Source organism: Schistocerca americana, chromosome X (genome assembly GCF_021461395.2).
Source record: "Schistocerca americana isolate TAMUIC-IGC-003095 chromosome X, iqSchAmer2.1, whole genome shotgun sequence".
Classification (NCBI taxonomy): domain Eukaryota; kingdom Metazoa; phylum Arthropoda; class Insecta; order Orthoptera; family Acrididae; genus Schistocerca; species Schistocerca americana.
This window is the reverse complement of record NC_060130.1, coordinates 230,379,221-230,395,617: the sequence shown is the minus strand read 5'-3', so window position 1 is coordinate 230,395,617 and position 16,397 is coordinate 230,379,221. Positions and strand designations below refer to the sequence as shown.

Sequence of the window (16,397 nt, the reverse complement as noted above, 5' to 3'; positions counted from 1 at the left end):
GGTTCATTTCGTATTATGTGGATTGCTGGTTCGAATCTTGCTTTGGCATTTTTTTTTTAAATTTTTCATTAAATTCAAATACCTACATCATTTAAATATAAAATTCAGCAAATATGTGCTAATTAACACATATATAATCATTATATTTATGAAAAATCCGTGTTGTCTTGTTTCTAATTGCATATTGATGCAAAATTGCCATTTTCATAGCAAATATAAAGAATTATTATCAATATTTTATAAGAGATTGTTAATAAAGATTGTTTGAATTGAGAAAACCTTACAAATTTTGGACAAAAACTAAAAAACAAATACTTTTTATTTGAACTATGTGCATTACTTCATACCACAGATGTGATCTCGGACAAACCAGAGTGATAAGCATCATAGAAACATGGAAAACGATAGTTTTCACAGCACTGAGCACGCTGTACAAATGCTGCACTTTTATAGTTGCCACTGTACCACTGCAAAATGAACCCAATACAACTGACCTGGAACCAAGTTAACAGATTTGTCGAGAGAAATAACAAGACATTTAAACTGCCAGACATACTGGAACTAATGCATGAAGCTTTGTCATGTGTACGTGTTACTACTGAACGCTGACGGGATGCAGAGCAGCACGTCGTAAGAGGAGGACAAAATGTGGTGCTTGGGTGCTTTTGTGGTTTCTGTTGTTGATCGTCTCATTATCAATGTAGCAGATGACTGTTCCAGTACTGAATTGTATTCTTGGATTCGAATATGGAAGGAGTTCAGAGATTACCAAACGACGATTATAACTAACACGTTCTGCGCCTTCAATATTTACTATACAGCAAAATCCCTGCAATATGCTTTTATGTCATACGTACCTCATGCAGAAAAATTACCATATGTTTAAGTTAGGAATTTTCATTACTATTGTTTTTAATAGCAATACTATTTTAGCTAAGAACGAGAGCATGTTATGTTTCCCTCTAGTCCCCTAAGAAGCGTGTTGCTGCAGTTTTGCTATATATTATTCCATTGCGTTCAAAAATTAAATGACATTCAAAGCTATTTTGTTTCTCTGCTCGGCTCTCTTCACAGCTTAACTGCAACAGTTCACATCACTGCAGGTTAGATGGACTAGCTGGCCAGCCAGTAGTGTCCAAGTTAATGCACCAGTGAAGCTTTTGTCTTGTATTATCATTGTGCCGATGTGCATGTAAAACTCAGTTCACAGAGCTTGTGGCTTTCTGTAGAGGTATCATGAGCTACCGTCCACACAGGATGCCACAAATTCTGCATAATTGCACAGCTTTCAATATGGTGACAACTGAAATCCTATGGCCGGGTATGAATGTTAGAGAGCAGATTATGGCATTAGAGCTTTGACAAGGGTTAAATGCGAGGAAGGCAAAACCCAAATGCTGGATCCGAAAATAGGTTTCCCACAGGGGTAAATCAGGGGCCATAAACACATTTATAAAAGAAAAAACACTCGCCTGCCTGTCTGCAATGGCAAACTAATCAACAACTGGCATGGAAATATCATCTGCAGACACAACATTCTACTAAGATTTTAAAATTTTATTGTATTCACTGATATAGTCATTTTAAATAACTAATTTTTAGTTTAACAGCTACCACATCACACCCAGGAGCTATTTCCTGCATATAAACCACAATTTATATAATGCTTGGTCTCAAAAATCACAAAGTTTATACAACTCGCCTTTTTGTTTACACATGTTAAGTTTATTAATTTAATCAACCAAAAATCTTTTACGATTTTGGTATACGTTATGCACACACACACACACACACACACACACACACACACACACACACACACACACACACCTGCATAAGCTGTGAAAGTGTACCTGTCGACCTCTTTTTCCTTTTTTTTCAGTAATGAAAAAAAAACACTCAAACTGAATGGAGTACAACAGAAATTACTCCACCATAGCTGCCACCAAGTTGAACTTTCTGTGGCATGACAAAAGTTCTCTCTCTTCAGTTGCGCCACTTAAAAACGAGTTCACTGCAACTGCAGAATGCCACTAGTTGTGGTGACACTTTTATTGCGTTTGTGAATCTGGCCTAACACACAGCATAAAACGTATTCTTATTTCCGTACCTGACTGTACTCAAGACAGCTTGGCGTTAGCAGCCAACATTTGTATAGAAGATGAAAAACTGGCAACCTACCATTTTGTTCCACCCCTAGCGAGCAACTTTGTAGAGAATTCAATTGGGCCTGCTGTGACGGATGAGGTGAGAACTGATGTAGATCAATATCCAAATTCTCCTCCACTAATAGCTCCTTGTTTACAACGTCTTCATCTTCATTTGTCATTGGTAAAAAATTCTAATCTTCATCATCGGAGTCAATTTACGATTCAACATTGGAGTTTTCCAAGAGGCAAATTTCTTCATCAGAATGTCCATGTTGACAAGACATTTTCTAAAATGTCTTTAGACAACAAAGAATATTACCTGAACTGCACAATATAAACTGTGTCAGATTGGCAATTGACATGTGCACATGCCAAGATGTAACAATGAGCAACAAAAACTCTGCATGATTGCTAATTGTTGCCATTTCACTGTTGGGTTAGCTACATACATTCAGAAGAGAAATTACAATGGTCTCAAATTGATCCCTTCCTCTGTTCTAGGTATATCAAATGAAATGTCTAAGAAATTATAAATGTTTTGTAAATCCTAATACATCATCATAAAGAAACGAAAAGACTTGGAGAAGTCATATTATTTATGGGACACAGAAAAAAAAAACTGGATATGAAATTATGAGCCCATCTGCCGTTCTTGATGAGTGCAGTGAAAAACAAACAAAATTATAAATATCTCTCAGACCGAAGAGGAACAATACAAAAACACAATGAACAAGATTTAAAATACAATACTCACATAGAGGTGGTCATCAAAAGTAACAACATGAAAGACAAATAAAAACTATGCAGAGTAACTGCTGATAAAAGCTAACATGAAAAACACATTCAAAAAGGAACAAGTTTTCAGTGTCTGAGTGACCGCTTAATAATACTGGGTGGTTCAGGTGCTCAGTAACATGTTAAAATCTCCAACCAAGTATTTTGGGAAGGAGCCCAAGACAACACACAAAATCTTTTCACCTGCACCATACTAGGCTCACTGCCATTTAAAATACTGGCTGGGACTTGGGGAATACTGAGACTTGCCTCCAGTCAGAGAACATAACACACAATTTTATAGTGTATTGATACCCATGATCCACACATTTCACAGACTGGTGGGTCTTCCTGCCACAGAAGAAACCCATGCACCAAGAGACCATGTTATACTCTCAAACATTTCAGGCTTACTTCTTCCGATTGTTATGGCCAGAAGGATTTAAGCCACAGATGCTCTGTAGATTTCACAGATGGCAGCTAATTTAGCCCCTCAACTCTGGCCACTTAGCCACCAACATAAACTCCTCGTAACATGCAGAAAAGAAAGGGGGAGGGGAAAGGGGGGGGGGGAGAGGAGGAAAACAATGTGGAAGTCAGAGAAAGCAAGTTCCCATCAGCGGTCACATCATCAGAAAGTTCACTTACCTGAAGTCCCATATGCTCTTGTAGTGAACAGAATATTATCTCTTCCTACTTCTGAAAGAGAAGGAGTGGGCCCTGGATATACCGGACCATCCTGTCTGAAGAGTAAACGTGTCCAGTGCCAAGAAGAACAATTATGGAATTGGAGAAGATGAGGAATTTCTTACTACAATCTCACCTCATCTGTTCCAATTCCCTCGCGATAACTAACAATGCTGATTAGTAGAGAAAATATTGTTCTGAGAACCATACCTTCAGAACACATTCGAGGGACCTGACTGAGAAACTGATACAGTACTCATGCTCAGACCTGTCAATGTAAACACAAAATCAGCATGTCAACTGAAACCCCACAACATGTATTTAAAAACGTAATGTGAGGTACAAGCCTTACTACAATTTATTATAAAATTAACTTGGGTCTCCTTAATAAATGGGAGTAATTGCTACTCCAACCCTGGCATCAGATCTCAATTCCATTAATTTGTACACTCTCGAGGCACTCCTTCAAACAGTCTTCTCGCCTGTGGACAGATGTCAATCAAATGTTTTGGTGGTGATCCAGTTACGGAGACAGATGGTGACGATTTTGGAACAATCAACACCCCATAGGCTTTTTCCAGATCAAATAATAGACCTTTGTCCACATAGAAAATCCTGTTGAATGGTCACTTCCATTTGAGTCAGGTTACCAAGAGTGGAGTGGAACCTCCTCAACCCACTCAGGAAGTGACTTAGTAGTGACAATGTCTCACGAACCCACATTAGCCGACTGAGCTACCCAGACATGAGTCGCAGCCCCCCATCACAGGCCTTTTGTACTGGTGGAAGTGAAATTGTAATGGTGGGTCATGAGTCACACCCAGATAGCTTTACCAATTGTTTTCATTTTTGATGGTCTCCTACCAAAAAGGCTGCTTAAGATCAAAATAAATTTATCCCGATCCATTGTGACACGGTGGTACAGCAACCTTATAATGTGATTAATACTAAAAAAGCAATCCCAGGCTGCACAGTGTTCTTTATGGATTCAAAAACAAAATGTTTCACCCAGTTAGGGTATTAGTTTATATAGTGGTGCAATAAGGGTCATCAGTCATAGCAACGTAGATGAAGACCACACCCATAAACTGTAAACATGACCCCAGAACAAAGTGATGGGGGCCAAACCGTGCTCAAACTGTGGTATAAACAGTGACTGTGTATACAATGTGTGAGTGTGGATTGGTCCCCAGCACTTTGTTCTGGGGTCATGTTTTCAGTTTACAAGTGTGGTCTTAGTCTACATTGCTATGACTGATGACCCACATTGCACCAGATAACTTGATGATGCTATAATCAGGTGAAATGTGTTGTTTTTGAAGAAATAAAGAACACTGTGCAACCTGGGACTGTTTTTCAGTATTAATCATAATAAATTTATCTATTGTGATTCTGGATAGGGTATGGCCATCTTTATCCTTCATACAAATTTATTAATATATACTAGTGCATTGGTAATCTTAGTTCACATACAAAACCTACAGAACATTTTTTTAACTAATGACGTTCTATACTGGATAACGATCTACAAAATATTTTTTGGTTACTCTTTCTTGGCAATCGTAGCAACAAATGAAGTAATCATACAAGATTCTTCTAAATAGTTTCCACCTTCTTTTCTTTCACTCTTTTTCCACTTTCTTAATTTGTGCAGCCTCAAGCATACCCTGGGCCAATATTGCTGATTGTAATTCTTTTTTTGTGGTCTGCAGTTTAGCGGAAGCTTGAAAGAGAAGTTCTTCTCATGCCTCCTTACATAGTTTGCGTTCATTTTTCTTTTCTTTCAAAGCAGATGTCTCATATTCAATTGACTTTTTCTTCACTTTATTTATCTTTTCAATCTCCTCTTCAAGAAGCATTTGGTTTGTTCCTCTTTTCACTTTTCTTCTAATTCAAGTTTTCTTTGCCTTTTTAAATTCTTCCTTATAAGCAGTATAACTTGCATGTGTTTGCTGTCCATTCCTAATGAGCTGTGTGTCAATGGTCACAGAGAGAAAATGGGGGTATTAAGTCAAAGCATCCCACACATTCAAAAAATTGTTCCAAATGCTTTCCATCACCACTGTGCGTGCTTCGAAATGGAATATCTTCTCTCTATCCACATTTCCATGGTACAATGTAAGAGAAGCCTTAAAAAGTATCGGTAAATTTGAATACTTCAACTGTATGGATGAGGAGCCTGTTTTTGAGATGTGCTGCTGCCAGCAATTGTAAATATTTTTGTTATCTAAAGCTGGGTGATCTGTTGCAAACTGTAGAACATTCCACTTGTCTCATAAGTAATCTTTCCAGGCATAAAACGGCATCATTTTTGCAGTCTTTAATGTGTCACTGTCACTGCAGCTTCTGCTTTTTTATTATTTCTCTGGGATCTAAAACCTAAAACTTTTCAGAGCGACACTTGATAAGCATGTCTTTTCCATTCTGTGTTTGCAAGCTGTGATGTAATGTTTTTGGGTGTTCTTTGAATAACACAACTTACCATGTTCTTTCAGTTGACCAAGCTTTACGGTTACATGCTTGCTAACAACTATTTGTTCAAAACGAAGCATATCATACAATGCAAAGAGTTCATTACAAAGAACTTCAGAAACACACTCAATCTTTCACAAAGCAGAAACCTTCAAAACATGAGGCAAAAAGACCTGAAGTATGTTTTATTTCTGTATGCAACTTGTGAATCGAAGGTGTTTGGCTTTGAAAACATTGTGTGAACCGCATAGTTCTGCAGATGAAAGTATGAAATGAAATTCTGCATTCACTGAAGGTTTTTTTTTTATTTTTATTTTTTTATATAGCAATGACACTGTAGGATACGGACTAAACAGTAGGAGTATTCATTTTTAGAGGTATACACTTAAGAAAGTAGTACTGAATACCATCCCACCGTTCCAAAATCCTGTTGGCTAAATGTCATAAAGTAAGCCACCTTGTGGTTGTATGCCTCAAAACTTTGTTATGTGGTATGTTAAACTTAAAACTGAATTCTTTCAAATTCTTCTTGGTGAATAGGCTACCTGTCAAAATAATGTTGAATACTGATCAGATATTCAGATTCTTCTTGACCTGATCACTCCAAAGCCTTTACAAAAGCATTATGAATTGTATGAATCTTACAAGTTCTGATGTTCATAAGTTGTCTACCTTGGATCTCCTGGACATCACTATCTAAAAGCCTGAACACTTTTTTATTGACATTAGGTTTATATGAACCCAGCATGAGACATTTATTTAGTGACAAGTTGGCTTCAGAAAGTGCTTCACATAGTTTCTTATGTAATGTTTCACCATCTGCTTTGCCAATAAAGAAAGTTATACACCACTTACTCTCTGAACAAAATGTAATGATTGTTTGCAATTATTTTTTATCTTTAACATTGAATTCAATGTGTAATGTGCTGAATGTGCTGCTTCTACCCTGAAATATAGTGCTAATCCAGCAATTATTAGGTGTTTCATTTTCTTAAAAGAAAGTGAAAAATGCTCAGGAACACCATTAGGAAACATCATCTTAAAAAAGTTACAAATATAATTTAACAAAGCCATAAAGTAACTGAGAACCACTGATTTCCTTGTCCAAATTGATCCAATGATGGTGGAACTTTACAAATTGTCTGAAAACATTTTGTCTCAAAGTTAATATAGCAAGAAAACAAACTACAAAATAGTTCACTCTCACTAATCCCCCCAAGCAGAGACTTAACTTTTCAAACTATATGTCTTTTTAAGCCAGCCACCATGGAATTTGCATTTACTCATTTTGAAAAGTTTATTTTCAAGCTATATCTGCTAGTAACAACAGTTGCACAAAACATTAAAAATAAATAAATAAATAAAATCGGAAAGGAACAAACTATCTCAATTTTCAGAACACTCCCCCCCCCCCCCCCCCGGTTAGATTTTAACTACTTTCATCATAGGAGAATTGCCGAATGTTAAATGAACGAACATGAATTCAGAAACTTGGAAACAAAAGTAAACAACTTATTTTCTTCCTGTTGTTGTTGTCAGTGTTGTGGTTGTGGTCTTCATTTCGAAGACTGGTTTGATGCAGCTCTCCTTGCTACTCTATTCTGTGCAAGCCTCATCATCTCCAAATAATGTACTGCAACCTACATCTTTCTGAATCTGCTTACTCTATTCGTCTCTTGGTTTGCCTTCTATGATTTTTACCCCCCACACTTCCCTCCAGTACTAAATTGGTGATCCCCTGATGTCTCAAAATGTTCCTGTCAACCAATCCCTTCTTTTCATCAAATTGTGCCACAAATTTCTTGTTTCCCCAGTTTTATTCGGTACTTCCTCATTATCTATATGATTGACCCATTTATTCTTCAGGTTCTTCTGTAGCACCATATGTCTAAAGCTTCTATTCTCTTTTTATCTAAACTGTTTATCATAAATGTTTCACTTCCATACATGGTTACACTCCAGACAAATACCTTCAGAAAAGACTTCATAACACTTAAATCTGTATTTGATGTTAACAAATTTCTCTTATTCATAAATGATTTTCTTGCCATTGACAGTCTACATTTTATATCCTCTCTACTTCAGCCATCAGCAGTTGTTTTGCTGCCCAAATAGCAAATCCCCATCTACTACTTTAAGTGACTTTTGTTTCCTAATCTGATTCCTTTAGCATCGCCTGATTTAATCCAACACCTTTCCTTGTTTTGCTTTCGTTGATGTTCATATTATGCCCACCTTTCATTCCGCTGAACTATTCTTCTAAGTTCTTTGCTGTCTCTGACAGAATCACAATGTCATTGGCAAACCTCAAAGTCTTTATCTCTTCTCCCTGAACTTTATTTTCTTTTTCTTCCAATTTTTGTTTGATTTCCTGTACTGATTGCTCAATGTACAGATTGAATTACATTGAGGATAAGCTACAGCCTTGTCTCACTCACTTCTCAATCACTGCTTTCTTTTCATGCACTCTTAACTCATACAGCTGCCAGCTGGTTTCTGTACAAGTTGTAAATAGCCTTTTGCTCCCTGTATTTTACCCCTGCTACCTCCAGTATTTCAAAGAGAGCATTCCAGTCAACACTGTCAAAAGCTTTCTAACACTGTCAAAAGCTTTCTCTGAGTCTACAAATGCTATAAACATTGTTTTGCCTTTCCTTAACCTGTCTTCTAAGTCATAGGGTCAGTATTGCCTCGCGTGTTCCCATATTCCTCCGGAATCCAAACTGATCTTCCCCGAGGTTCGATTGTACCAGTTTTCCCTTCTTCTGTTTCATTATTTTGCAACCATAACTTATGAAACAGACAGTTCAGTAATTTTCACACCTGTCAGCAATTGCATTCTTTGGAATTGGAATTGCTAAATTATTCTTAAAGTCTGACGGTATTCCGCATGTCTCATAGATCTTGCACACAAGATGGAAGAGTTCTGTAATGTGTGGCTCTCCCAAGGCTATCGGTAACTCTGATGTAAAATCGTCTACTCCTGCGGCCTTGTTTTGACTTAGATCACTCAGAGCTCTGCCAAATTCTTCTAGCAGTATCGTATCTCCCATGTCACCTCCATCTACGTCCATTTCCCTTTCTATAAGATTACTTTCAAGTTTATCTCGCTTGTATAGATCCTCTATATACTTCTTCCATCTTTCAGCTTCCCTTCTTTGCTTAGGACGGGTTTACCACCTGAGCTCTTGATATTTATACAGCTGCTTCTCTTTTTTCCTGTAGGCGGTATCTATCTATCCTCTAGTAAAATATGCTTCTAAATCCTTACATTTTTCTTCTAGCCATTCCTGCTTAGCAATTCCTCCCAATTTCATTTTTTAAATGTTTGTATTCTCTTCTGCCAGCTTCATTTGCTGCATTTTTAAATTTTCTCCTTTCATCAATTACATTATTTTATTCCTAAAAGAGCAAAACAGGTTGAAAAAAGGTGACAAACATTTTAAAGGTGACATTGTTTAAAAAATTATGGCTAATGTGACTGACTCTTCACCCTGTATTGCGGGTTAGAACACTGGTCGGTTACACAGTTTTAATGTGGAAGTTTCAGCATAACCTGTGTTCGTCAATATGATTTCCTCACTTTGTGTGTGGGACTCACAATTACTCCAGAGGCAGGTAGTGTAATATGTGTATTGACAACTCTTAAACAGAGAGAGAAATGAGAGTTCCATGATAAGTGGAGCAAGGGTCTCACTCTCAATAGGCTAGTATGGTGGCAGGGCACGAAACACGCTGTGACATTAACATGGGCATGAAACATGACAGCCACTGCTTGCAGTGTTATGGTTAAGGGCCCACGGAAAGAGTGGTATGTGTACTTGATGAAAACTGGCCACCTTTCACCCCACCATTCGTAAGCATTGTCTTTCCTGTGGAGGATGTAGCCTTCAAGTACAGGACCATCAGTATGTTTAAAATCACGGCTTACTAAAAATAGTAGATCTGTTCCACATAAGTTTACTAGTTTGTTTGTACATGTGATTCAGAACTTTTGCATGGACTGGTTCGTTATTTGTGTGTTATCTTCAGCTGCTGAAGTGAAGATTATAAAGTCACAGTTCTATTACTCGTAAGTGTTTCCTAACTACTAGTATATGTAGTAACTGTAATTTCTAAATGATCACAGTGAAAGAGAACTTTCAAGGATCTCTCAGATTATAGGTTATGGTGTCAGTTATTGTATAAATTAACTAAATATATACATATACTTTTGGAAAGTGTGTATATTTATTTTGTAATGAATATACTGAACATATTTTTCTGATACTAAAAATGCCAAGGTGGTGGTGTGTTGCTGGCTGTAACAGTAATTATAAATCACAGACTGAAACAGTCAGCACATTTCCTTTATGCAGCAATGAAAACTAAAGCAAAGGGGCTGAGAAAATGCCCACTGACTTAGAGAAGCCTATAATATGCAAAAAGAACTTTAGTGAAGGGTAAATAGTAAAATTGGAACAGCTTTAAATTGATGAAAAGGCAAAGACATTTGTATGGACTTCCAAATCTGAAACCAGAAGCAGTGCCATAAATTTTCCCTAATTTGCCATGGTACCTGACAACAGCTAGGCCATCTTGTGGACGGTTATGTGAAGCAGAAAGTGACTATTTTGAAAAAGGCAGTGAAGATTATAGGCAGTACAAAGTGCAGAATGCTACTAATAATTTGGAAAACATAAGCAAATAATTTTCAAGTGCTATCCATAACAAGAGACTGTGGCATATTAAGGGTGAACAAAAACAGTGTTGTGTTTTACTTATACTAGTGATGAACTACCCAACATTAACTTAAGATTTATCTGCATGTCCTCTTTTCCTTGAGAATGTATAAAATTCCCCAGCATAAAGTGCCCAACAGTTGTGTGATAGTAAAATCTCTGCATGCCTTGGATAATCTAATTAAACATTTTGTGTCATTAGAAGACATCACAAACATGAATTTTGCTTCAACACATAGTGAACATGTTAGAAGAGCTTTTTAAGGTGATAGATGTTCACATCAGCAAATGATAATGGAACAAATCCACTTTTTAACTAAAAATGACAACAGTCGCAGATGGGAACACATTATTATTGGCAGCTACACTTTATGTACAGTCACCATCTGCATACGCTGATGTACACAAGAGTGGTTGTCCATATTTGCCACAGCCATGCAATGTAAGAAAGCTGATGGTTGTACAGAGTACATGAAGATTAAAAAGAAATGTTGAAAGATCATAAACTTCGGGTAAATGTGCTCCTGGATGAAATTTACACTGAGCCTCGTTTGATCTTTAGAGGAAATACATCAAAACTGATGATAATAATGTAGCTAAAACAGCTCAAGTTTTCACAATATCATGTGTTTTTTTCAAAATTTAAGGATATTGTGACTATTACATCTCTTAACAATTTAAATGTTCCACAAGGACAGTTTAGTTGTGACAACTAAAAAGACACTATTATACTGTATGTAATTAATGAAGTAGAGAAAGTTGGATTCACTGTGCTAGCTTCAGTATCAGATAATAATGTAGTAAACAGGAAAGTTTATGAACTACTAACTCCTACTTGTGTACTACAGCTTTGTACTGCACATCCTGTTGATAGTTGACTATGAAAATAAAGAGAATAAAATTTCCCATGAAATAGGTCTGACAAATGATGTTTTTCATAAGATCAACCATTTGCAGCATAGTGCATGTTGAAGTTAGTGTGATTCCAAAGCTGAGGAGTTGGTCATCTCGGTCATCTCAGGATCTACCCCCGTGTATTTAGCATACTTTGTTGCACAACTGTTTCTGAATTCCATTCTTCAGTAGTACAGTAATGTTAAAGGAGTGGTTGGTACTTGATACTTGCTGTGGTGGAGGGGTACAATGTATGAGAGATGCCGATGACCTATCCTCCTGGTAGGAAGAAGGCTGGTATTAAGCTTTGGTCTTCTGCACTGGCAGTGCTGCCAAGTCCTTTAAGTGTTGATGAATTGGGTACATAGGATCATATCTTTAGATGTATGAAACATAATTTTGCACTCTGTGAGCTGAGTCAGAATAAAAGCTGTCATCATCTGCAGCTCACTATTAACCCTCTTCCCAATACTCCTTGTGTCTATGACATTGTTCTCCCATTCTTCCTTCAGTTTACGTATTTCTGTATCCATAAACCTGTATGACACAATCCCTAGTTAGACTATTGAGAAACTCAGTGAAAACTAGATATTTCCACGGCCACTTGGAATTTAATTGGAATTTAATTATAACGTTGCCTGGTGTGAGATAGAGGTCTTTATTAGCAAAGTCCTGTTTCTTAGCCTTTTCACTGGCCACCAGCCAACCCAGAAAATGCCTTCTGAATATAAGAGGGTGACAGCTTTTTGAAACCTCTTGTCTCTTTTGAATTAAAAAGTTTTCTGCAATTTGAGCTGTGTTCCATTACTTGTATCCTATATTGCTTTCATTCGCCTGTACACTAAATCACAATTTCTTTAGTTAGAATGGGTGTGAGTGCTCACCAGTGGTATACTTGATTTGCTGAGTGATTTTTTTTCTTTTAATGACTATTGGGCTCCATAGGAGTACCTCAAGCAGTTACGGTAATAAAGAGTCCACCCAGACAGAGTCCTGATAGCAGCAATGGAAAGTTCTGGTTGGAATAATACATGAAATAAAGGGAATGTCACCACTCTCTATAGCTGACAAATGTGTGGTGCTTAGAAATACGCAACAAAAAGCAGGCTTGCACATGTTTCTATTCACCCCACATCACACCGTTACAGACGATTGGTTCCCTTGTCCTTATTTTATGTCTTATATGGGGTGAATCACCTAAAACTTGCACTGGAGATATTGTGGAAATGGAAAGTGCTATTGATGTGTGGCTTACACAAAGTGGACAGGTATTCAGGGCCTCATTTTGTTAGCCAATCAATGGATTGCAGTAATACTTAGAAAGTGTATTTCTCGTGCAAATACACACTTTTTTTTTATCTAGAACAATGCCTATTGACATTTACAAACTAAAAGTAGGGTAAATTAGAATGTCAGTAGTGTTTGTTGCAGGATTCAAGTGCAAGTCATTTACGAGATATTTTATTTTGAAAAGTTCCCACACCGACACTTACACAATACCTGTGGTAGCACACTAAAGAACCACATAAGTGTATACATTAGGTATGTGGATTTTGACCAGTAACAAGGCAACTGACCATCACAGGTTGCGTTCAAAATGACCGTCAGCAGTGGCAATACATGTTTTGAGAAGGGTATGGGAGAACTGCTGCACATGTGCTAGCATTTCAGTGGAGATGTCCACACAGGCTGCAGTAATAAAGTGTTGTTATCACTGGCTATACTCGATATGTCCTCGTAGACAGAGTCTTTCAGCTTTCCCCCATAAAAAATACAGGCATCAAATCTGTGGAATGTGCCAGTCAAGTACAGGTCCTCTGTGCCAAATCCAACAATTTCAAAACAGTTCTCATGCTGCTGTACTTCATGCGCTATGGTCTGGACAGTCATCATGTTGGTACCACAACTTCCACCTAGTCTGCAGAGGAATGACCTCTAGCATCTGTGGGACCGAGCGAAGTGGCGCAGTGGTAGGACACTGGACTCGCATTCGTGAGGACGACGGTTCAATCCCGTGTCCGGGCATCCTGATTTAGGTTTTCCGTGATTTCCCTAGATCACTCCAGGCAAATGCCGGGATGGTTCCTTTGAAAGGGCACGGCCGACTTCCTTCCCCATCCTTCCCTAATCCGAGCTTGTGCTCCGTCTCTAATGACCTCGTTGTCGACGGGACATTAAACACCAATATCCTCCTCCTCTAGCATCTGTGGAAGATGGTCCATTAGGAGGCTGTAATACTTGTTTGTGTTCAGTGTTCCATCTATGAAATATGGGCCTATGAGCTGACGGTTCACCATCCCACACCACAAGTTTACACTCCATGGACTGGCATTCCACCTGATGAAGCCAACGAGGACTGTCAACAGACCAATAATGCAAGTTTCGGTGGTTTACCTGGCCACGATTGGTAAATGTGGTTTCATCACTAAACAAGATACACTATCGTCTGGAGTATCCTGTCTTAATGCCGATGTACAGAATTTAATACGATTCTCATAATCATTTCCATGCAACTCTTGATACAGAGACATGTGATAGACATGGAACTCATGTCAATGGAGAATGTGTACAACAATTGCCTGAATCATATCACTTTCTCATGCAATTGCTCGGGAGCTAACATGAGGATCAACAGCAACAGCAGCAAGAACATTAATTTCCTCCTCTTCTGTCACCACTTGTTCCTTCCTGTTATATTGTCAGTGTGTTACACTACAACTTTCATGTAACTGATTAAAGAGGTTGATAAATAATTGCCATGCCAAAATGGTTTATGTCTATTGGGATATCTTGCCGTATACACTACACAAGAATGAATTGCATTCTTCCTACACTCTCCATACACTAGGAGCATGTCAGCTTTTTCTGCATTGGTGCATCTCATCATCCAGTCACAACCTACTATTTGAACTGTCCCAAGTCACAATGCACTCAAGGAACACACAAGTGCACTGTAAGCAAACATAACAACTTTGTACCTAGCAACTATGCAGGATGAATGGCACAAACAAGTGTTGGTGTGGGAACTTTTCAAAATGTGATCTCTCATAAATGACTCGCACTAGAATCCTACAACAAACACCACTGACATTCTAATTTACCTACATTTAGTCTGTTAATGTCAATAAGTATTGTTCCAAATTTAAAAAAAAGTGTATATTTGCACAAAAAATACATTTTCTAAGTATTATTACAATCTGTTTATTGGCTAACATTTCGAGCCCCTGACAACTACTCCATTTTGTGGAAACCACACATAAATAGCACTTCTGATTTCTGCAAAATTTGTGGTGCAAGTTTTAGGTGATTCACCCTGTATAAATGAAGTATGACAAATGCCTCAAGGGTGCCTGCTAAAAACTGTTATGCTTCAACAGTCATTCATTTCAACTGAACGCAGTTCACTTTGAGGTTGTGATTATTTTTAAAGCGAGGTTTGTTACCATCCTCGCAATCTGTGATCTGTGTTTTGTGATACACCAAACAGTGGTTACTGAAGCATGCTCAGAATTTATGGTTACAGATGACTGGCAGCACTCACCAGCTCCCATCTCAATAACTATGAGTTCTTCAAACTTGTACTCAGCCAACAGAGACTGAGCTTTCCAAGGTGCTCACCATTTGGCACAGCCCAGGTGGTATGAATGGCTTTTCAAATGCTAATATGCAGTTTTTGGTGGAACATATAGGAAGAGAAACAGGAGTATTTCCACAGAGGATACAAGAATTAAGTGCCCTCCTTGTATGTGACCCTGGAAACTCCTGAGTCCTTGTCAGATGGATGTGAAAGATGCAACTGCAACTCTGCACAAAATATCTTCAGTGATTAAGAAACAATTTGTAATGAAGTACAATAGTCTCAAAAACAACCGAATCTTCAGCATATCGAAATATTTTCTGATGGCTGTGATGCACAGTTCAAACAGCACTTTACACTGGCGAATCTTTCATATTTTCAATCTGACTTTAATATTTCTGCTGACTGGAATTTTTTTTGCCACTTCACATGACAGTTGATTTTTTGGGGGGGGGGGGGGGGGGGACGACTTTGAAAAGAACTATTTGATTAATGGTGAAATCACATCAAGAGATAATAAACTCATCACATAAATTCTAGAAATGTGCAAAACAGAATTTAAAAGGTGTAGTGCTGCTTTTCACAACTGCAGAAGTAGTTATATCATCATTATCATTTCTGGATGGACACTGGAAAAATTACAACCAATTCATTCCTTCATGAAGTTCATTATGTGGCAACATCCAGTAAGGAATGGGTGTTGAAAGTATATGTAATCTCTGAACAGGACAAATCACTGACAGTTTGGTTATGTCAGCAATAAGAAGAAGAAGAAGAAGATGTGAAAAAACAATCCTCATCTAGCAAAGGAAATAGCAACATTAAACAAGGGGATTTTGTATTTGTTTCTTTAACTGCAGTGGGAAGATCCAGGAGGAAGCAGGGCTATTTTGTGGAAGCAAAGGAATATGAGAAAGAAACTAACCAAGTCTTCCTCAACTACAAGCATCCCAGTGGGAAGTATTGGATTTGGCCAGTAAATGACGACAGGTCTTGCAAGGACTATCAGTAATTGTGAAGAAAGTACAAACTCCTAATTTGATAAATAATAGAGGCCAGTTTGTACAAATGTACATCTGCACACCTGTTTTCTCCCCTTCGTATTGCATATATTCAACTGCA

At 37.8% G+C, this 16,397-nt stretch overlaps 1 protein-coding gene across 1 annotated transcript in view; it reads right to left on the bottom strand.

Moving 5' to 3' along the window:
* Positions 1-16,397, bottom strand: part of LOC124556463 (dnaJ homolog subfamily C member 2) — a 204,365-nt gene that overhangs the window by 141,404 nt on the left and 46,564 nt on the right. The gene's annotated exons all lie outside the window — the stretch shown is intronic.